Source organism: Cricetulus griseus, chromosome 4 (assembly GCF_003668045.3).
Source record: "Cricetulus griseus strain 17A/GY chromosome 4, alternate assembly CriGri-PICRH-1.0, whole genome shotgun sequence".
In the NCBI taxonomy this organism is placed as follows: domain Eukaryota; kingdom Metazoa; phylum Chordata; class Mammalia; order Rodentia; family Cricetidae; genus Cricetulus; species Cricetulus griseus.
The window spans coordinates 147,747,512-147,772,211 of record NC_048597.1 but is presented as its reverse complement, the minus strand read 5'-3'; the positions used below and the strand labels follow the sequence as shown (position 1 = coordinate 147,772,211).

Genomic DNA, 24,700 nt, shown 5'->3' with positions numbered 1-24,700 from the left:
TTAGCTCCTGTTGTCAATCACTTCTAGAAATCTGCTTTCATTGCTCAACAGATATTTTTCCTTGTTTTGTTTTGGTTTTTGGAGACAGAATTTCTCTGTAGCTTTGGAGCCTGTCCTGGAACTCACTCTGTAGAACAGGCTGGCCTCATACTCACAGAGGTCTGCCTGCCTCTTGAATGGAGCCTAACCTAATGTTTCCACCACAGTCAATAAAGATCCTTTCATTGAGTGGCTGAGTTTGTAGGAAATAAAAGTTTTCAGGGAGTAAATCAGTTAGTGTAGAAGAGGTGGGTGAGCAATGGGTCAACAGGTACAGGCAACAGGAGGGGTGGAAGGCTTACTGCACCTAGACCTGGGGGCTAAGACTTCTGGGAGGAGAATTGCTGCAAGTTCAAAGCCAACCTAGTTCAAAGCCACAGAAAGAAAAGATACATTAAATGAAATCAGATTAATAAATTAGGGAATGCAGGGGAGAGAAGGGTTAAGAGGAGAGAAGGAATGGAAGAGACAGATTCTAGAAAGTATGGACAGTGTGTATACAGAATCTACATATGGAGTAAGAAAGTATATGGGTGGAGCACGGAGGGCAGGGGAACTATATTCAAAGAGGAAAAGTTACACAGGTACATAAAACTAGAGCATAAAGAAACAATATAAATCACTTTGAGGTATTCAGCTTTTATCCTGAGAGAAGGACCATTTTCTACAGGAGAGGGCATGTTCTGACCTGCATCTCTGAAAAGCCATTCGCACTGCAACGTAGTGGAAAATGGCTGAAGACAAGTTAGGCGAGGCTGGTGAGAAAGAGAAAGGAGCTCACACTAGAGAAACAAACTGTCAGAAATTTTGAAGATTTGAAAATCCCTAAGACCTGAGAGTAGTTAAATGATGTAAAAGGTAGAACTGATAGGATGCAGGGCTGGCGAAGAATACACAATTCAGATATCCCCCAGAACCCATTTGTCTATCCACTTCCTGTTTCCTGGCTGCTCTGATAGTAAAGAAGGAACTGAAGTGACTGCTTCTGACTAAGACAAGCGACTGTGTGGATGGTCTGCGTTTTCTCAGACAGGAAATCTATGAGAAACAGCGAGGCCTTTGTGTTGCAGGGAATGGGGTGTGTGTACCTGTGGAGATGCTGAGTGGGATGTAAGTAGGAACATAAGAGAGCTTATGGCCCAGCAGAACTGGGGTTTGTGGAGGCCAAGAGCAAACAGAGCTGCTGGCCCAATAGAGGAGGGTACCCCAGGCTGAGTTCTGAAAAGCACCCAGTTTAAAGAAACAGAAACTCCCCATTCAAAATTCAGGATCCAACAAAGCTGCTGCTGGGAGAACTTAAAAGAGGGAGGGAAGCAGAACAGATTATCCAGGGATAATATTGAACAGGCTTGATGAAAAAAAATCAGTCCTGAAGTGTCACTAAATCAATACCAACACCCCCAATCTCTAACGTACTTTTAAAAGGTGCTATGAGCTAGGTAATCAAACATGTCCCACATCCCCAAACTGTCATTCCTTCATAATTACTAAAGGCTTTGATGGGTGAGTCTCCTTGTTGTGTACATGTGGTCACCCCAAGTGAGAAAACAGATGGCATCCATCTTTCAGTAATTTTACAGGAGGGCCTGAAAGAGGGTAAGGCAACCAGAAGCAAAGACCAGACCATCATTATTAACCACAAGAAATACATTATCTAATATTCTGCCATTCTGGCTTGGGGAATGCACTTACGAACTAAAGCATCCCTTAAAATAGTCATCTGCAACTGACAATGATGTATTTATTCTCTGACCCTGCTGCATAGCCTGGAGGTGAGAGGAGGAGTCTGTCAATCTCACAGGAGAGTTGCCAGCTATTGAACTCCTGTTCCTCTCACTGAGTGAGCCCCTCTCATTGTGAAATACAGACGGTGTCATTTGTGCACACTTATTAATGACCTTGCCACCATCCAGGTCACTTCTCCTTAAAAGCTGGCACCCACAAATTTTTCAACCTTTCCCCCACCTCTCCTGTGTTTCAGTTGAGCCAGCCAAACATACAAAACCACCCTGCTGCCTGCAAAAGTGTTTCCTCCCCCTGAGGACCAGCAAGGGTGGAGGGAGAAAATGGAAGTGACGTGGGAGTTGTGGCACCAAAAAGGCCAAGTGAGCAAAGAAATAATCAACTCCACATGAGCCACTCCAGCATTGACACAATGGAAAGGGCCTAGGACTAACCCCAGGAAAGGTCATAGGGATCAAGGGTCACAAAAAAAAGGGCAACAGCCAGGGGCTACCAGCTGCAACAGGCATCAATGTGGCCCCAATTTGAGTGCAGGGCTAGGCTCTATTCACAATATTTGGGTGGTTTTTTGTTTTGTTTTGTTTCGTTTTTTTTTTTAAAAAAAAAAGACACTTCAAGAGTTCCTTCCCACTCTGCCTAACAGATGACTTCTCCCTGCTTTTGAGCAAAGGAAAGCAAGACTCATGGAGACCAGAACATTCTGGCAGCCACCATATTATGAATACTTAAGAGCATAGCTGCATACAAATGGTGAAATGCTAAAAAGCAGCTTGGGAAAGATCACCAAAAAAGATAAAATACATCGAATTTCAAAGAATTACTGTGCAAATACTATGGAGTCAATACTTGCCACAAATGCACCGCTCGGTGGATTTGGGATTATTGTCAGCATTGGCTTTGTGGGAAAAATAGCAGAATTATGGTAACCACAAAACAAATGCTCAAAGAGAAGTTTCTTTTTTTTTAAGTTTGCTAAGAACTAGCTAAAGTAGAACAGACTGGTGTTGTAATGCTGCCATCAGACACTTGGCTAGCCTTCCTTGGTAGGGGAAGAGAAGAAGAAACATGGAAAGAGTTGAAAAAGAAGTGCTTAGGTAATAATATTAATATTGCTGTTTAAAAGCCCAGAACTTCGCTTAGACCAAATGATGCACTAAGCCAAGAATTTCACTGGGCAGTTACAAAAGACAACCCTCACAGGGTTTAGATTTCATTTTAATAACTAGGGGGAGGGGCTTAAGGAGAAACTAAATTTCCATTAAGTACATACTAATATATAAAGTTGAGCACTGATGAAACAGCAAATGGGGAGGGATCAGAATTCTAAGAAAAGTACCTTCGCTGCACATAAACTTGGATCAGCACCCATGAATGATGGATCTGTTGTGGTGACTTTTACATGTTTCTACCTGTTGAGTTCTAAGTTTTCTGTAGTCCAGAACGTATTGATCTTAGTTTCATGTTATCTGTTTACCTTTAGACTCAACTACACAAAAGACTTGAAGAACTCTAGATGTCTTTGCTCCATTTAGTGATGAGAATTAGATCAGACACAACTTCATCAAGCCTGCCATTCTATCATGGATGAGCAGCTGTGCATTGATAATAGGGCTCTCCAGGGTCATTCAAAAGTTGACACACAAGTCAATCACAGATTGCCACCTAGTCAGCACATAACAGACCAATGTGACTGATAAGTCTAAACATAAATCAAAGCACACAATGGTCCAACCCAAGAAAACCTGCACTTCAGAAAACCTTACACAATAACAGGCAGTTAAAACAAAGCAATGATCAGGCTATAATTCAGTTATAAACAAGAAAATAGGAAAACAGGCTAATTCAGTTCTTCATTGTGAGAGCCAAAGAGATTCCAGCTCTTTATGGATTACCCAGTCTCAGGCATTTTGTTACAGCAGCAGAAACAGCCTTTCGGTTGTAAAATTTATTGAAAATTGTTCCTTTTTTTGAGTTAAAAATTTTAATGTGAGGTGTGTGTGTGTGTGTGTTTGAATGTGCACATGATGTATGCATGCTGGGTACACATGTCATAGTGTGTTTGGAGGTCACAGGATGACTTGGTGGAGTCTGTTCTCACCTTGGACCTCTCTATGTGGGTTCCAGGTATCCATCAAACTTAAGTTGCCATGCTTGTGCAGCAGCTGCCTTTACCCACAGAGCCATCTCTTTCACTCAAGTTTCAAGTCTTGCATGAATTTTAATTGTTCTTTTTTTTTTTTTTTTTCCAGGGCTGAGGACCGAACCCAGGGCCTTACACTTGTTAGGCAAGCGCTCTACCACTGAGCTGAATACCCAACCCCTTAATTGTTCTTAATAATAAAAACTCAGTTATATATTGGGGTTAATGCTGAAAATCAGAGAAGCAAAGGGGCCAGCCTCTAGAGTGTTCTTACCTCTACCAGTGCTCAGACCACACTAGTGAAAACTCATACCTACAGGTGGCGTTAGTCCGTTCATAAGGACAGGGCTTTCACACATCTAACCACCCATTAGAGAGCCCACTCTCAATGCTACTGTACTGGAACTTAAGTTTCCAGCAAATGAGCTCTGAGCATATATTTAAACCACATCAAGTAGTCAAAGTACCTCAGAAATAAAGGATGGGTAAGGAGCGGGGCAATAAAGTAGACGATAATAGAGACCCCATTTCCTAAAATACTACATCTCTCACATTAACACTCACAGAATCAGTGGGATTTAAAACATTTTTACTGTTAAAAAACAATCAAAGGGACAGAATTTCATTTGTAAATATTTCAAAACAAAACTATTGGTTGGTAACCTAAGTGGATATATTTCCCTTTCTTTAACTATGCGCAGGCAAGGACTGGCAAGATGGCTTAGAGGGGAAAGGCACCTGCCACCAAGGCTGACAACTTGAGTTCAATCCCCAGGTCCCAGATCCCATATAGTAGAAGGAAAGAACTGACCCCCAAAGGTTGTCCCCTGGCCTAGAGGTAGACATAAAGCACAGGCATAGTCTCATTCTCTAGATGGATGGATGGATGGATGGATGGATGGATGGATGGATGGATGACAGATAGGTAGATAGTTAGATGGTAGGTAGGTAGGTAGATAGACAGACAGATGTAATAAATAATTTTTTAAACAAAACATCAAAAGAATGTTCAGACATGGAACAGTAACATGCCCCATTGGGTAAAGGCAATTGCTACATGGCCAGGTCACCTGAGTTCAACTCCTGGAACCTGAGTAAAGGTGGAAGGAGACAACCAACCATACACATGCCACACCATACACATCCATATGCATGCATCACATACAGACATAAGTCATTTACTTTTTTATTTATGAAAAAAGAATTTTCAGAGAGAATATTCCCTTAACTCAGTGTTGCATGAGTTCTCTCTGTAAGAAAGAAATTCCACAACTTTCCAGCCTTAGACTTCTATAACAAGCATTTTGTAACTGCTGTACTTAAATGAAAAGAGAACACAGACGTCTGCATGCACGCATCTCTACATCATGGCTTGCCTCATCTTTGGCAGATGCCAGACACTGCACCTACAAAAGGGGAAGGGGAGAGAAGCCAAAACCACCAAAACCTTAGCCCTAAAACTGAAGCACAATGCTTCCATGAACAAGGGATCGAGTATATGTGTCTACTCATTAAATAATAGTTCTTGGTTTGTCTTTTTTTTAATTAAGAAACATGAATTTCATGGTGTCATTGCAAGAACTTAAAACGACGGGATCCCCTTGTTCTGTAAAAGTGGTTCCTACCACCTCACAGTCACGCTATCAGTGAGGCATTCACAGAATTCTGCAAACACTGTCAGAATGTGTTGATAGTGGAAAAAAAAAAGTTCTTTTGGTAATAATGGGACTTCTCTTTAAAAAGGGAATTGCTGAATAAAAGAGCTACCCACTTGAAAACTACTCAGGTGGGAGAAAACAAGCCATATTTAATCCATGCATGCCACATCCATGTATGGAAATATCACCTAGAACCACACTAATATATGCAACTAATACAACTAACACATGCTAATAAAGGTTATCAAAACAAATTATATTAGTTTTTAAAACTGAGGGTTGGGGAGAAAAACACTCAGGTATCAAGCTCTCCAGGGATCTGTATCTGAAGCGTCTCATCACACCATAAGCACCTCCTTTCTCTCTGCTGCCTTTATTGCCAACATCAGCAGCTCAGGGGCGAAGCCCAGATGGCAGGTGTGGGCGGTCCAGAACATCAGATATTGTTTTGTTTATCTGAATTACAATCTTTGCTCAAATGGCCTGGAGGTGCAAATAAAACATACTGCTAATTAAAATAACCAGCAGCAGTACTAATAAAACATCTGAAAAGCAACTATTCTACAGAGAGGGGCTTTTTAGGAGCTTGCCTCCTAACCTCAGGATACAGAACAACCAGCATGCCGTTAAAACTAGATGAGCTGTCCCAGTTTCTGCTGGAGAAGGATAAAAAGCAACTTAAACCTGGGGCCAGGCAGAATCAAACTTGACACTGAGGCATCATTCATTCTTGACATGCATCTCATTTGTGGACAAACACCTAGCCTACGAACTAGCAAAGAAGCCACACCCTAACATCAACAGCTGTGTTGATGTCCTGCTGAATTTACACAACAGCAATACATCCCAGGCTTTGGGATGTTGACAAACAAATTTAAAAAGGAGATGCCTGGATGTTGAGAGTGTGGCTGTCTTAGGACAGTCACCTAACATGAACATGGTTATGGGTTCAGTCCTCAGCAACTCAGAAAATGATGATAGTGAGGGGGAAAGGGAAAAATGTTTAAAACACCTGTGTCTTATGTATGAATGTCAAAATCTTCCAGGCAAGAACATTAGTGTTTTTTTTTTTTAACTAAATTTTTAACTAAGAACTGTTACCTATTATGACTGTTTCATTCAAACAAGACAAAAGGCAAGTGGGAAGTAATTTCACAAAGAACACAATTTCAGAAGCAATCACTTTATATCTTGGCTATTTATTTTGTTTCTCATTTTACTCCAGATTAGTATAAAATTATCACTAAAACCAAGCTGGTTTGAAGACGTTAAGAAGCAACTAAAGACTTGGGTTTTCACTGTCTTAAATCAGTATACTTTTTAACAGCTGGTTACCACTCTTTATGAAATGGTTTGCTCTGCTTCCCTCTAAATTCTCAGACCTTCACCCCCATGTCAGCACCGCTGCTTTCCTCGACAGAACAGGTCTCTGCCACTCACAAAGTACCAGAAGCCCCTCCTGTACCTTCATGATTACCTTTCCCAGCAAATCAGCCAAACATTTACCAGCAGGGATGTACCATGCCCAACCCAACATTCAGCTCAAGTAAGGCCCTGCTACCCTCTTAATCTCCCTACACACTGCTCTAAGATTTGGGGTTTTGAAACTTTCTTTCAACAATGGCCTTGACTTCCATTTTAATCTAACTTCCCATGTGTAAAAATTGTAGCTGACAGCCTGGTGATGATGGCACACACCTTTAATGCCAGCACTTGGAGGCTAAGGTAGGCAGATGTCTGTGAGTTCAAGGCCAGCATGGTCTATAGAGCAAATTCTAGGATAGCCAGTGCTACAGAGAAACCCTGTCTCTAGGAGGAAAAAAATATAGCTAAACAGACATCACAAGGGGAGAGTGCAGGCCTCGCTTTACCTGCCCTGCTATACTATAAGGAAAATGAAGAACCTAGGCTAGACTGTTTTCAGGTCACAAATGAGGTAGAGGATAAGCATATGTGAGAAGTCCTTATCCCTTCCATTCACCTGTACATGAACCTGTTCTAAAAAAAAAAATAAATAAAGAGCTTTTAAAAGTCATTTTCTAGTAGTCCCAGATTAATCACTTTGTCAGCTCCATGCTAGAGGAGTCCCCACGTGTTTTGCTCACCACTGTGAGTCCAACTCAAGGAAGCAGCTGTCATGGAGTAAAGTATTCATACACTTGATAAATGAATAAACCTATACTGCAAGAACCTCAGCAGTGTTTTCTGAAAACGACATAGTTGACAAACTACTAAGTTCCTATGTTGAAACATTCTGCTAAGCCAACAAGAAACAGTAAAAATGGCCAACATTATCAAGACAGCTGCTTTAGAGCCTTGGCATTCGTGCTCTCTGCCCTGACTGACCACTCAACTCTGTTGTCTAGTGAGGAGCCATATTTCCTTCTTTACTTATTCTTATGCCAGTGTTCACTTATCCACTTTATATCAATCTTTAAAAAGACATAGCCAACATTTTCACTACAGGTTCCAAGAGGGCTGATTAGGGAAGCATGTGATAGGGAACTGAAGGAAGCCCAGAGGCCAGAGTGAAAACAGGCTGAAGAGGACCTGTCATCACAGAGCACTTTAAGCCTGAGGAAGAGACTCAACACCTGAATCACTAGTCTACAAAACAGCCACCAGGAGGCTAAGGAACAGCGGTAGATAAACGGACACCTCAACATTAGGATGACTCCATAAGGCCTTGCAGCCAAACATACACAGTGCATGAGTGATTATCTTTATGGAGATATTTAAGACAGGAATTGTCAGTACGGGCTAACTAGCAGGATTTGATTACACATGATGACCAGGTTTCCTATAACATATGAACTGTAGGCAAAGTCACAAAGCAGCAAAATGTGGTAAGTCAAAGGCCTCTGGCACGTAAAATTCCAACCACAATAAATCCTAAAATCATCAGGTCAATCTGTCTATTTCTTGCCAACACCTGCTTTTCAGTCTTGACTGTGGTAGACATCTAAGGGAAATCAAGTACATTTATTAAATAACCTGCCACAGTGGCAACCTCACGTATATCTACAAGAAAAAATTTAGTTGTCTTGTCAGTACATGCAGTATCAATTTAATGATCTATTTACATAAACTTTATCTTCATTAGTAGGTATGAAATTAGGAGGTTAAAATACTGTATTTATATCGGAGCTAAAAAAGAAAGACTCAACTGTTTTGATCAGTAGTTCTTGGTTGGTTTTTATGGCACATCCCCAGTGGTAACTGTAGGTTATTGATGGAGGGGGTAGGACTACCACATACATTCTCACAAATTTGGGTTAAAAATGGTGTTAGTAGATGAAGCAAGAATTATATTTTTAAAAAAATGCAAAATGTGCATTCCCTGTAATTATAAATGCTAAAACAATCTTGTAAATGATACCTAACTCCAAAGCCACAAGACCACCACCTTACGAAAACTCTATTAATGCAATATAGCCAAGCTTTATCCTCTCGTTTATAGGCCCCAAATGGTATATCTTAAAACCTGTGCATTGGTAGAATTTCGACACAATGTTTTCTCCAGAGTACAAGTTCAATACCACTACAAAAATTACTATGCTTCCCTGAAAGCCTGGACTTCTGTGTATGGTGGGAGTCGAGGTGGAGGAGGGTCATGCTTAGCTGGACCCAACTCTCTAGGCAGATGAATGCAGGTAGAATATTTGGCACATTCCAGTCACACTGTGTCAATGGGAATGAGGCATGGAACCCAGAGGACAGACAGCACACAGACCAGCAGCTACACTCCATGACCCAGATATGCTATTACAAAGGTTAAGTTGGTCTCTTGTAATTTGAAAGCAAAGAGTTGAAAATGCCTTAAAGCCAAACATTTCCAAATTGATTTAATTTTATTAGAAAATGAAGGGAATTTTTTAGTTTAATCTCATTACACTACGGAATATATAATATCAAAGCAATCCATGTTAAAGACCTTATGGTAAGAAGCAGAACCTCAAGTAAAAGACTGAAGATACATGGAGCATATAATACAAACCTACTATGCACACAGCACCAGAAACAGCATAAAGTCACATTAACCTGCAGACAAAAACTAAGACTATTGTTCTAAAACCACTTAACTGCCACCTAAGAAATAGCATACACATTAATGCATGTTAACTACAGATAAAATTCTATCAGTTCATACTGGGCAAATACAAGTCAGAATTAGTATTCATTCTTGTTCATTTTTTTCTTTTCAAATTAATAATAATAATAATAATAATAAAACACCAAAAACCCTTACAGCCCAGTATCATCAATCACCAGGAGTGTCTGGTTCTGATATTATATGAGCTCTGTCAGCCTTAATCAAATTGCCTGCCAGATCGTAGCTAAATAATGACTTGCTTAGGTTAAGCCAGGCCAGAGTTTTCCTTCTGCAGTATATACATCTCCGGAGTGAAAATAAACAACCTCACACCTCGCTTTGGGAGTGCACTGGGCTATGATTACAAACCAGCCTTCTCCAACAGAGCAGGAGGGCAACTTCCAGCCCTAAGGATATCTACTTTTCCCTTCTCAATCTGGCCACCAACCATTTTAAACCATGTCACTAAGTAGTTAATGAGTATTTTGATGTTCTGCCCCAAAATAACACAAATTAGACATGATATGATGCTTCAACACTGACTTTTGTCTTAGCCAGCATGACTGTGATAGAAAACAAAAACAGAAATTATTAACAATTGACCAAAGTAATACTGAATCATTTAAAACCCGAAAAGCTTGAAACCCTACCCTCACATAACCAAGAAATGAAAAGCAAAATTTGGCCTCAATATCACCAGTCACATTTAAGATACAAGGAATACCAGAGAATAACCAGTAAGATCAGAGACAGAACATATCAATTTAGAGCTTGCATTTGTTCCATAACCAAAAACACAAAAGAAAAAAATGAAGTTCCCTTCTAAAATGTCTCTTTTGTGTTTGCTTTAACTATAACTGGAAAAAGCCTTTCAAGTTGCACATTCAGTCAAGATAACAGAGTAAGAGTGTCTAAGCATCCAAGTATTTTCTCTTCCAAAGGAAAAAATTAGAAAGCCAGGGTCAATAACTAGTCTAGGAAATGAAATACGAGACACCAGGGAGTCAATTTTAGCTCAGCAAAATTCATTTCAATGTTTTCCATTAGGTCAAGCAAGCCTAGAATGTAGAAATTGTGGTTTAGAATTATCAAAGACAAAACAAAAACACAGAATTTAACAATTTCCATCTATTACAAAGTACATACAAATGTGCACTTGCGACCTAGAACAAGTCTTAAAAGAGAGCTAGAAATTTCAAATAACACTTTTCCAACACTAACAGGGAGATTTTGAAAGGCTACCTGAACTAGATTAAAACTCCCTCATCTCATACCAGTGCTCATAGATGGCCTTCATGATCTCCTTGCTCACAAAAACTTTATTATCTCATGCATTTCTTATAAGAGAGGATAGAAAAAAAAAAAAAGACAGCTGTGAAATACTGTGCAAAACAGAAAGGGCTCTGTAGAGGTTATTTAAGAAAGGATCAGCATCAGAAACACAGGGCTGGAGAAATGTATTCTATATAAGGAATAAAAAGAACCACAAAACAAGAGTTTGTAATTGCTCAGCAGGGGGACTGAGGGCAGGGTGTCTGTGGCTCCTCCTTGGCCTGTCTGTGCATGCAAGGCCCAGTCTAGGTCAGGGCTTCTCTTCCCAATCTCCTGGAGGCACCATTCTTAGAAGTCTGCAGGGTACCCCAAGAGACAAGAGCCTCGCTCTGCAAAAGCAATACTTCACCCTTTTGTCACCATATTATTTATTGTTAGAGTCCCCAAGCGCACAGGCAGCATTCACTTTAGGTGAATTAACACACAAAAGACGCTAGTATTTCTCAGTGAATGAGAAAGAACCTTTACAAGCAAATGGGGACCTTGTTTGCCTACTAAATGTTAAAGTCCCCCACCCTCCCCCACCTGCACCAAAAACTCACATTTCAACATGAAATGAGAAAAGAACCGCATTTGTACAAATGAACAGCTCAAAACAACTTCTCACTCTGGGCTGTTGAAGAACTATAGAATTTTATATGTGGGACCTCCTGGTTTGATTCCATGCCTGTTAACGTCTATAATTCCAACTAGTAAAATATGTTCTCCCTACTGTGTGTGTGTGTGTGTGTGTGTGTGTGTGTGTGTGTGTGTGTGTGTGTGTTTCATATACACAGTTGGCTAAGAAAACAAGAACCTCACCAAATGTTATAGTTTTTGCTCACAGGGCTAACCGCTTCCTTATTTTTTCTTTAGGAAGTAATCTACTATATATTGGAAAGAAAATCTCAAACTAAGAAGTTCCATACTGATACCCTTCAAGTAACCTTTAAATAATGTTTATGATCATTTCCAAGGGTGGGGGAAGATACATTTTCTAGACTTGCCAAAAGTTCACATTTTGGAAACCCACTTTGGGAGTTAACTAAAAGATTCCTATTAACATTGGTCATATGCACATAGTCAAATCCCTGAGCTAAAATTTATTTGATGCCACAAAGGCCAGATAGCAAACCTCTGCAAGCTGCATTGTATTATTTAAAACCCCACTGTGGCTGCTGTCATAGCAACAAATGTGAAATTATTCTAAGACCTAACCACTATGACAATAGTTCTTTTTAAAATACATCCTCAAACACAAAAGAAATAACAAATCATGACAACTGTGTTTGCCAGCTTCATAGGAGACCACGGGTAATAACCAGTCTTAGAATGACTCAAAATGAACTTCAGCTAGCCAGGAGAGGAAGCAAAAGAATTTAGCTCAAACACATGATGAAGTTTCTATCAAAGACCTATAGATAATGACAATCAAAGCAAGACTAATACAATTTATTTTAAGGGAGAAATCCAACTAAAATACAAAATAATTTAAAATATTGTAACTAGAGCTTGGAATCAGGACTGAAGGGAAAATAGATGTTTATTTTTGTCATAACCTCAAAGGGGACTTATGTTGTCTTTTTAAGCCCTATTTTCCAACAAATATAAACAAAACCACACCAGTTTAGAAACTAGAGCAAATCCAATCAGAATATAGCTTGAAAATATTAAGGAGATACACATACATAGAACTGAGTTAGATGCTTAACCTATCTGCACCATTTCAGCACAAATGTGTGCTTCTCAATACAGAACAATGTGCCATTTCCTTCTGCAGAGTTATCCACAGCTTAAAGAAGACTCAACAACTCCTTTAAAATGGAATCCCAGAGTCCCCAGAAACCCCACTACTCAGGAGAAGATGGGAGAACAGTTGCAAGACAAAGGCTAGCCTGGTATACAACAAGATCCTGTCTCAAAAATAACTGGCCAATAGTTCAGCCAGTAGAGGTGTTTGTAAACAGGCCTGAAGACCTGAGTTCAATCCTAAATCCAACAAGGTTGGAGAATAGACTCTTGAGAGTTGCGCTCTGCCTCCATGCATGCCACAGACATGGCACCTATACACACACACACACACACACACACACACACACACACACACACACACACACCAAATAAATGCTGTGATAACTAAATAATAAAATGGCAATCATGCAGAAGGATGTACCTAAGAGGTAAGTCATAGGCACAGAACAGTAGTAAGCCTTCAGTGTGGTTCAACTCACATTTTTAAAGCTATTAAGTACTCAAAATTTTCCTTTTGCCATTTCCTAGTTCCAAGGTTGACTGAAGCTAAAGCTCAGATGCTAGAATGCCAACAACTGAAAGTCATTTCCATTAATGCACTCAGCCTTCATCACCTCCTCATCATCTCACATAGTCACCAAATGTTTTCAAACCCCAAGCTACATAATGTTAAGCCATGGGGAGGAACCCCTTTTATGACCGAGGGTTTACTATGGCTACCCTCCTGCCCTCCAAGTCTCCATCATGGCATGAACTGGGTACTGCTGACACACAGGTGAGTGATAAGTACTTCTGTTAAAGCTAAAACTGCTCACTCCCTAGTTCTTATGCCTATGACTCACCATGTTGTTATTTTGTTATACATACTCCCTGAGGCCAAAATCAGGAAAAGAAGCCAAAAGAAACAGGCAGGGGGAAAAAGGTCTCCTCCCCAGATGATGATGCCTTTTTGTCTTTTTATTGGACTAAAAAGGGCTGCCAAGTTCTGATGTCACTAGAGTAATCTCATGGCCTGATAAAATAGTATTTTACCCATTAAACATTCTTTTCCCTTGCCAATTTTACCTCCAGCCAGTCAGTGTATACAATTACTCACTGAACAGATACCAAATTGTTATAAAACAGAGAATACTAATTACTGTTATTCTGATACCACAAAAGCCCAATAACTGTCAGAAATTTCCCTGGCAAAGAGACAGAAGCCAGAACGTATTTTTTTTTAGTATTTACACACTCAAGGGAACCCCTGTAATAATAACCAGTTAAAACACAAACAAGCAAAACATGACCTCAGCTCCCTAGGCACCAATGATGTTACACAGAATAAAAACATATTTTAAATACATAAAATGGTTAAACTATCCAAAATACCTGGCGTGCATCAGAGTACCAGCAGTTGATATTCCACAGTTCTTAACCTTGAGCTATATTTTGTTGTTTTCTGAAACTTTCTTCGATTTTCATGATTATGAATTATGTGATCTTTCCCTGAATTTGACATTGAAAATTGATGATTTCACTTGATTTTTATAAGAAAAATTGTGTGTTGAGATCACTCAAGGATCTAGAGGAAAGAGCCTAGTATCCCACTACTCCTTGTGTTCTACCTAACTGCTCAACATTGTGTTCCTCTCCACTAGGATAAAACACCTCAGAAAACAAGGGAGAAAGATTCACTTTGGCACACTGACTTCATTTCAGACAATAGTTGCCAACTCAACCCCCACAGGCCTGAAGTGAGACAAGACATCATGACAGTGGACACCCATGGCACAGGTGGCTGCTGACCACCTAGCAGCCAGGAAGCACGGAGAGAGAGCAAAGTAGATCCCAAGAACTCCAATCTTCAAAGGCATGTCCCAGCAACCCACTTTCCTCCAACTAGACCCTGCCTCCTCACAGCCCAATCTGTAGGAACCCGTTAATGAATTAACCCATTGATCAAGTTAGCTTCCTCACAATCCAATCAAACCTTCAACACATGAATTTAGGGTGGAGGGCACACTTTAGATCCCAACCATAACAACACGTGCAAGCTTGTTAGAAAGGGGAAGTCTTTACTTCTACCCATCCTGCCAAACTAGAATTTACACTTTTAACATTCTCCCAAGAATTCAAATGTACATCAGCATTTTCAAAACATTTTAGTGTTGGACACTTAGTAGGGTGAGAATGGGAGATTGGTGAGGGGAAACTACACTGTCCTCAATAGTACAAGTTTGACAGAGGGAGATACAATCATGACATAATGTAAGTGTTCAGAGTCATGTTCCCGGCCTGAAAGAGAGAAACACCAAGCTGGGAACACAGCTCGGTTGGTAGTGCTTGATTCATACATATATAGCCCTAAGTTCTATCCTTAGAACCCCATAAAGCAGGCATAGTAACACATACCTGGAATTCTACCACTTGAGAAATGGAGGCAGGAAATCCAGAAGTTTAAGAGTTTAAAGCCAGCCTAGGTCACAAGAGACCCTAGCTCAAAAAAGGGATGGGAGAGAGAGAAAAAGCATGGTGTATTCACAGAATGCAAATCTGGGGATGGCATAAGCACTGGGGATACAACTGATCTTGTACAACCCCCCAAAAGTTCCAAGCACTGGGACCATAGCTCAGTGATAGAACATCTGCTTAGTGTATATGGAGCCCTAGGTTCAATCCCCTCATGCAACAAATAAAGTTTTAAGGGGCTGGAGAAATGGATCAGCAGTTAGAAGAGCCCACTGCTCTCCTAGAGGAACTGTTTGGTTCCCAGAACTCTTGTTAGGCAGCTCACAACCACCTGTAACTCCAGCTCCATGGGATCTGATGTTTTTCTCTGTCCACTTGCACTCACGTGCATATATGCACTCATAATTAAAATAAGATACATAATTAAAATAAAGGGAAACATAAAAATGTCAGAGACTTGAGGATTTTTATGGGGAGCAGCACATGATCAGACTTAGGTTTGAAGAACATCATTACTCGGCCAAAGGACGGACAGTTTGGAAGACAGGAACATGGTGATGACTTAGGAGCTGTTTAGGAAAGGGCCATGGAGTTTATTTCTTCTGAGGTCTTATATTTTGGGGAGTCCACTCACATTTTTATCCCCCCTCTTGAATTTTGAAATGGAATCTGAAGAGATAAGGCAACAGCCCATAAAGAATAGAAAATGAGCAAGGCCTGCTTCCAGTAGAGGAGAGATGGCGGCTATGTTCACATAAATATGGAACAGGAGGTGCTTGTGCTGGGTGGCTCAGCAGGTCAAAGAGCTGTCACAGAAGCCTCATGACCAAAGTTCCGCCCCAAAATCCACAGCTGCACACATCATTATCACCTATCACCTCTCTCTCTCTCTCTCTCTCTCTCTCTCTCTCTCTCTCTCTCTCACACACACACACACACACACACACACACACACACAAACACACACACGATAATAATAAATTAAGTTTTAAAATGGTAAAAAAAACTAAACATTTTTTCTGCTTCATAAAAGAGAAAGAATATTACTTTGATGACTCAGGTCACACAGTGCTGGAACTATTCTAAACACCAATTATTATATAAAATGCCATTTTGTAGATAGGAAGCACATAGCTAAAAGTGGATCCCAGACCAATCCTAGATAGTTTGTTGTTAAGTCACTGGTGTTGGCCTTTCTCCCTCTATGCGTTTTTCTCTCTCTTGAAAAGTAAAGTTTAGAAAAGTTTGGATGACAGAAAGACAAAAAGATTATTTGACACTCTTTACATCTAATGTGTAGGAGTGAATGAATAATAACTAGACTGATGGAAATACTTACCAAGTACCATAATTTCTGATACTGATAAATCCAACTGTTAGGAAAACTCATTTTATCTCCATTTTTGTTTTGTTTTGTTTTTAAAGACAGTGTTTCACTATGTAGCCTAGACTGACTTGCAGGTGTATACCACGATCTTGGCTCCATATTCTCCCTTACAACAAAAATTCTAAAAAGACAGAAAGAAAACTGACATAATGGTTACTATAAATTAAGAATCCTACTTAAAATGCAAAGATGGGGTCAAGTAGAAGCAGCCTCCAATTTTAAGCCAGGGTTAGTTTAGGAAAATGTATTTATTTGGAAACAGGACACATATTTTTTCTTCCTCTGGAATTAGGCTATGACAGGTAGGTGGCCTAGCTACAGCATGAAAACCTATCTCATAGAACCTTGACACTTCCACAAAGGTCCTTAGAGGTCACTGGTCCAGTCTCTCACCCACAGATGAGATTCTGACACACCATCCTTGGCAAATACCATTGGAATAGTCCAGAAGGACTCACAGCCTTTCAAACAGCATGACCTTTCATGAGGTGGCTCCATTTGTTGGACAGTTCTTTCCTTTGGAAATAATCTGCATCTACAAGTACCCCTACAGAACAAAAGATGTAGGCTGGAGAGACAGCTCAGTAGTAAGAACACTTGCTATTGTAGAGGACCTGGGTTTGTTTCAACACTCACATGGTAGTTCACAACTGTTGGTAACTCCAGTTCAAATATCTGACAAACTCTTCTGAGGGCATACATACACATGCAAGCAAAACACTCATATCCAAAAACAAGTCTAAAACATAATCCTTTTTAAAAATGAGTCACAAATGGCCTCTTCAACTGTCCCCACATCTAATGACATCCTGACCCTAACAGGTTCCTTGGGAGTCAGGGGGACCCTTTTCTACCCATGCCTGTCTGTGAAAAATGACCTGTGTCAAGGAGCTATGAATAGAAAGATTTAATAAACTCACGAATGCTGAAAAATACAATGTCTCCTGAGGAAAAAAATATGGCTAATGTCCAAGCAAAACATCCAGAAAACCTTCCGTCAACATTTCTAATAACATAGTACAAGCTATTCATCTCAACTATATTCCTCTGTAAATTTTGAAACAGAAAAACTTCACATCCATTGCTATCACTTTGTTTTGTATTTTACTGCTTGTGGGATAAACTTCATTCCCCATATTAAGGAATTTCAAAAAGCACAGAGATTCTTGATGTACGGTGATTGTTCAGGCAGTGGGTAAAACTCTCCACAACAGAAGTGTGTGGCCTTGTTCTTCAAAGTCTTCCTAGATCATAACATCTTAGCCCTGTTGTCCTCAATTTTTGATAGACTTTTTTAATAAAAAAAAAATAGTATCTTCACACAAAAACACATGTATGTATGTATAAACACTCTGCAGTTATAGTTTCAACTCAAAGAACAGGGCACTAGAGTTGATCTGGTGGTTATTTCTGCCAAATTCTATTGACCAAGGTGCTTAATCCTGAACATGAAGATGTTACTCTAGCTCATATACTCCTATCTTGAAGCTCCTTACTTTACCTCCTAAAACACAAATAGAAAATAAGTGTATTATCAGAGAATTCATAAGGAATTGGAAACAAAGGTAAATGAATTACCTCCAACTCAGTTTTACATATAAAAAATGATGTCATGGTTATTTTTTCTAAAATAGCCACTGGGATTTTGTTTTCTAGAAAATCATGGAGAAATGTTATTTTTCTTTTTTCTGCCAATGATCTCCATGAGGCAATGAAATAAATTTCAAAACACACAAAAGATTCTGTAACAACTTTAGAAGCATAGATAAGTACTGCACACAATAGCATGGATAAACTGCACAGGCACAAGGAGTTGCCACTGTATGACTCTACTTTACCAAGTTCAAGAACAGGTGAAATTATCCTATGGCAAGACTGATTCCCATAGTTGTTGCCTGTGCGGAGAGAGAAAGGCTGAGGAAGGGCACCAAGGAGCCTTACCAGGCAAAGGAAATGCAACTGGACTAGCTAATGATGGCACAAGCATGTGCTTACCTAACTATTCATTCCCTGCTCACTGCATACAGGGGTGTACCCTTGTGCATACTTTTGCCCATATTGGAAAGGCTCCACACATCATTACCAAATGCATTCTAAGTTTCAACTGGAAATTTAAGAAAATTTTAACAGATGGAGTTGTAGCAATTACATGGGACACATTGTTACAAACTTCCAAGATTTCCTCCTTATTTAGAACTTGAAAGGAATCACTTTTGGACCAAAGTAATACACTAACAGGCACAGGAGGAATCAATAAAAATAACAGCAGCTAACATTTACAGAAGTTTTACTATCTGCCAAATGTTTTACTTTCATTAACTCATTTAATCCCACAGTGGGGATATATTCTACCCATTTAATCCCCATTTTACAGATAAAGGATCTAAGGCTAGTTCAAGATCATTGTTCAAGCTCACATAAACAATAAAAGGAGTAGCTGAAAAGCAAGTTGTATGTCAACGTCTCAATTCAATCTCTATTGCCATAACATAAAAATAAAAGTCAACACACAGCTTCAAGCAAGGAAACATGAGCAGAATGTGTAACACAAGTTCAATAATGTAAACAGCATACACCTTTTTTCTCTATTAAAAGGCACATCCTTGGCATCCAAGAATTGAAGCTCCTACTCATATTCTAATTCACATGCAGCAGAACAAAATGTTACATAAAGTTTTGTTTGTTTGTTTTTAATTATCTCTGTCCATCAAAAGATACTGCACAGTAACTAAACTATTAAGTCAGACTGGAGCTGACTTCAGAGTCAATCTTCATCTTAGGTGGCATGTTCCCGATGAAGGAGGAAAATAGTTAAAACACATTCTCAAAGGGGGTTCTTTATATTCTAAACATATATTGTAAGAACCAGGTACGGTACTACATGGGAATGGGAAGAAAAGAACTGCACAATCTACATGATTTTAGTTAGCAATAAAATATATCACAGCAGCCATCAAACATGCCGCTGCATTCTACATGAGCTGAAACTATTCACATTGTGATTCACAGTCTCAGAAGATGAAAATCAATTAACAATACCACCCACAAACCCCAACCCATCCTCTGTGAAAAGTACACAAGAAGTGAACTGGGCTCTGAAGAAAAGCGAAATGTTTCCAAACTATACCGAGGGCAGAGGAAAAGGGAGCAGAAGGAGACACACCAATGCTTCTCCACAAATCTGCCCCAGAAATTCTGCAGAATGTTTTTGGAAAATTATATTTTCATTTACTTGGGGCTGCTGGCAAGTCTGCACAGCAATGGCACAAAATACTGGAGAGCCAACAGAAGTCCTTAAAACGGTAGCAGAAAAAGAAATCTGAAATGAATTTAAATTCTATAAAAAGAAGAAACATAACAAGATCAGATGGAAACAAAGGTATAAACTAAAATATGCCTATTCTAAACAAGCATTTCAGTTTTGTACAGGCAATCGACATGCCGTAAAAGCCCGACTTTGCTCTAAAATTTTAAGTCATTACACAATATACCAGCCCTTACAGGCAAGAGCACACTGTAATACAATTTCACATATTTATCCAAAGGTCATTCAAAGAAAACTTACCAAGGCTGCAAACGTGTATATGCTTGTGCTCAGAGGGAGAGCAGAGCAGCTCTCTGTACTTACACTAGGGTTCGCTTCAGTGCTAACAGCACATCACCACAGCCCTGCCTGTAATAAAGTCCCCCACCAGCAGTCCGCCTTTGGGTTGGGCTTTTCTCTTACAAGATAAGCTGTTAAGTCATGCCTTGATTTTAGATCTGCTAACATATGGAGCCTTCTACTGCAGCCTGCTCTCCGCCCCCTCTACTCCCCCCTCCCCATCACTACTCAGCTCCACTCTCTCTCCACACATACACATACACACATACAAAAAAGGCACTGCAGGGCAGAAATTCCTCAGGTGCTCGCTAATGGAATTCCCAGGGTCTAGGAGCCGCTTCGGGGATCAAGAGATCTCACAGCCCCTGCTGGGGTAAGGAGCAGCGAGTCTGTTCCATTTAATCAAATACAGAATGAATTTTCAGCTCTATTCACTAGCTTGTCTCCAGGGCTCTCAAAAGGCACCAGGCAGCTAGAATCACACACATGTGGCTCTTTTAGGCAAGTATAATTAGTTTGATTTTAAAAAGCCACATTAATAATATCACCTCAGGACCATTATTCAGGGGACAGATGACAATGATACTGTATGTTTTAAGCCTGACAATGGAGGGAAAGTGCACAAACAATGAGAGAAAACTTGAAGGAATTTTTTTTTAAGGGAAAAAAAAAAAAAACTCACCACTTTTCATTTCAATGTAACCCAGTATTTTAAAAGTGACATTAAGTATATTCTTGTGTACTACCCCTTAATTTTAACAATAAACAAACACAACCCTCCCCTCCTGTGCATAGCGGGTGCATGCCACCTACACAATAAAAATTTATCCCACAGAGTGTTTGGATACAATGTAAAAGTGTAAATAAAAACAATGTAACCTTTTCAAATTCAATCTAGGTGAGTAAATCTCTTGAATAAAAAGCATCAGTCAAAAACAAACAAATAAAATAACACAATGTTTAAAAATAATTTCTTCAAAGCAGTACAGTTAGCAACCAGACTCCAAATTCCTATTTTAATTAGTTTGTATTAAGATCATTAAGCTAAAGAAAGCCTACCTGTAGGCAATTCATTTACACTTCTAATGTACTCTCCTAGCTATAATTCTATACTGTAGAGATGCTGATCACATGTTAACTAATAACACACTTTAAAACAACAAATTTTCCAATTCATTATCTTTTATCACTTTGATTCTTCCCTTGATTTCACAAAGATATGTTTAATCCCTGAAATCACTTCCCTAGTATTTTACTTAGAAATATTCATCACATTTTAGTCTACAAGTTCACAAAAGAAACATTTCCAGAGAGGAAAAATCCTACTGTCATTAAAAAAAGAAAAGAAAATGCAAGAAACAAATTAGAGAACCATAAGAGAATGCACACAAAGCATAAAAACAAGAGGAAAGTCATAACTAACTATTACATTTTACCTGACTTTTGTGGAGGGCCACCTTATGACACAAGGTCCTATCCCTAGGCATGCCTTTATATATATGCCCTGATGATGGGGGAGGGTCCTATCTTAAAGTGAAGTTAACGCCACCTGCAAAACCTGCCAGAAGTAGGGAAGATGCAGGAAACAACCTACTCAAGTTAGATCAGTGTATGTCAGGTCCTTGGATTCTTTGCACTGCTTGAAAGTCAGTGCTGTTTAAGTACTTTGCACACCAGAAGCTGATGAGAACTGCAGCAGTCAATCAAAGCATCCCAAGTGAGTTACTACACAAACAATAGCACAGCACCTCTAGTGACTGGTTTTGCTAGGTGATTAAACTATTCAAAGAAAGACTTCCCAAATACTGTAACCGAGTTTTTGCAAGAAAGTTAAACAATATACACTTGTGCGTTTTATAGAAATGTAAACGTTTCTCCTTTACACACTGCCAAACACACACCCAAGGCACGTCTTTACAAAATGAAACAGGTTTTCTCCATCCTTCTCATATAACTTAAAGCATGTAGCAATTTACTTCAACATGTGCGTAACAGACTACAGAATTCAGTGCCTCACCGAGTTTCTAAGAATTCTTTCAAGTTCAACACTAATTTAAAATTCCCAGAAAAACTCAGAAGACTTTTCTCTCGTCTTATCCTAAAAGTTAAAATATCCATAACCCACATTTTCATCTGTAAGTAACCTGGAAAGGAAGAGTTATAAAAATGTAACAGAATATCTAGAATTATATTAGAAATAAGGCACCTCTTCTCCAGCCCCCTTCCCACCTCCTTCTGGCAGACAGTCCTTGAGCTATGCCAAGCTTCCATTGGGAATCCGAGGCGTATGGTATCAGTGAGGCATGGACTCTGAATTCACTCACTTAGCCCCTTTCATCATTCCTGGCATTGGCCTGAGACCAAATCTCACGTTACCTTTTAGTGCAACCTCCTGTTTCCCAAGGTGTCTGATTAAGGACACAAAGGCTGGCTTTCTGTTAATGAGGTTCCCTAAATTCGACAGCCCAACTAGGGAGCAGCCTGCCCTTAAAACACCTGCCACCCTCTGTGGCCCCCATGAGGAAAGGCAGGCATTCTGTGGAGTTCTTTCTCGAGGGCCTTCCACCTGATTTGGTGGGGTTAGAGAGAACAATGAAGCGAAGGGCAAGGAAGTCTATCTATCCTCCTCGGTGATTTATTACTGAAATTCCTAAAAGTGGAGAGAAAGCAACAAAGGTCTGAAGCTACAGGCTGAAATAAATAGCGATGTATTTAAAGTATTTAGTAAATGATAATGCGAAGCCGCAGAAAGCTTTACAGAAGAGCAGGAAAAATACACTCCCTGGGGCTGGGAAGTCACTGAGTCTGTGAAGGCAGAGAAAGATACATTGTGCAGGAAATTTCTCTTGCTTCTCCCTACACATAAATCACTGTCTCTCCTCGGCACTCTGCGGGGATGGAGAGGGGAGACAGAATTGGCTCCCTTGGGAAAAGCGCTGGCGCCCTCTGCTACGCTGCATCCCACCTGCCCTGGCGGATCTCCCAAGACCTCAGCATGTCACTGACACCTCACCCCGCCTCCTCCTGTGAAGTGGCTCCAAGCGCCCTAGGACGCGGCGGTGAGCCGGCTGCGGGGCATCCTTCAGCAGCCCTTCCACCCCGGACCCCTTGCATCCTGAGGGCAGGCTGGCCTCTGCTTCCCCAGGACCTCCCGCTCCCGAGCCGTGACCACGGGCCACCCTCGGGGACCCTGCCGCGGTACCCCCGCACCTCTCCGCAGGGCTGGCTAAGCCCCCAGACCTCCTGCGCGGCAGCCGGCTCCGAGAGCCACCCCCAGGTCATCCCCCCGCGCGCTGGCGGCGGCGCGGCGGCGGCTGCGATCCGAACGGGCCCCTCCATGCACCGGGCAGGGCGGCCGGAGGGCGCGGCGCCTCACACGCGGGGCGGAGGCGCTGGGCGGCGCGAGGTCCCCGTCTCGTACCGAGCCGCGCGAGCCGGGCACCCGGGCTCCGGGAGGGGAGCTGGGGGCGGAGTCCGCGGGCGCGCCCCCGCGGCCGCGCTCCTCCCCCGCGGAGGAGCGCGCGGACGCCCGGCACCAGAGCCCAGGGAGGAGGGCACCAGCGGAGACGGAGGCGGGCCGCAGAGGCCGGGACTCCCCGGCCCGCGCCCCGCCGCGGGGTGCGCGCGCAGCCTGCCAGATCAGCGGCGGGCAGGGCCGTACCACTACTCCGAGGGGGGACGCCCCGCGCGCTGGAACCTGCGAGCCACCTGTCCGCCCGCTCCACACCGACACCCCCTTGGACAAGTGAGGGGGAAGCCTCGGGTGCTGCAGACCCGGTGAGGACGAGCTGCTTAGGCGAGATACGGAGGCGCCCGTCGGGTTTGCACTCACTCTCCCCTCACCTTCGCTCGCCCCGGAGAGGAGGCATTCCTGCCCGGTGCACCCCATAGCACTTTCCCGGTTCCCGCCCAGGTCCCGCCCCACCCCGCCACACTCGCCTACCTTTTGAGGAGCCACCTAGTATTTTTGCTCTTCCCTAGTGACCCTGTGATTGCCATTCAACCACGTCCCTTTGCCTTTTCATAATTCCCTGAGTTCAGTTCCTTAGGCAGCTTGCTTTGATTCCCCAGCTCACCCACGCTGCCTTCACTGAGGCAGGTGACAAAAATTCTGAGGGATTTGAAAAGGCTCCGTGTCTCCTGGCGCAAGCATCTTGCCTTTTGGCCCAGCAATCTTCTCAACTACTCCCTTTGACCTGCACCCAAATTATTTGAGCTCGGTGAACATTAGTTGTTTAAAGACAAAAGCGGGGGGTGGGGGTGGGGACAATTCCTAATTATGATATTCTCTGAGAAGTACCTGCCACTCCTTCGGCATCCTGGGATTGTAACTTTTAATAATAATAGTTATTATTATTAGTTTCTTTTAACCCTATGGCCATTACTATTAATTTAAAAAGAGTTTTAATGATGATGATACTTGGTGGTCACAGCTACTCTGTACTGAGCTTCAAAAGAATGCACCTACCTTTTTGCTTTAGAGTGCAGAGTATTTCTGAATACCTTGGAGAAGAAAATCAGT

General features: G+C 41.2%; 1 protein-coding gene across 3 annotated transcripts in view; it reads right to left on the bottom strand.

The window, feature by feature from the left end:
- The window catches only part of Cdon (cell adhesion associated, oncogene regulated), a 90,924-nt gene extending 67,259 nt beyond the window's left edge, over positions 1–23,665 (bottom strand). For 2 of the 3 annotated variants that reach the window (XM_027411786.2, XM_027411785.2), the window contains exon 1: positions 23,389–23,664. The gene's annotated coding sequence lies outside the window, so the exon portion shown is untranslated. Of the gene's footprint in view, positions 1–23,388 lie in introns of all 3 variants that reach the window. The other variant, XR_003484663.2, reaches the window with a different exon arrangement.
- Between the last annotated feature and the right edge of the window lie 1,035 nt (positions 23,666–24,700).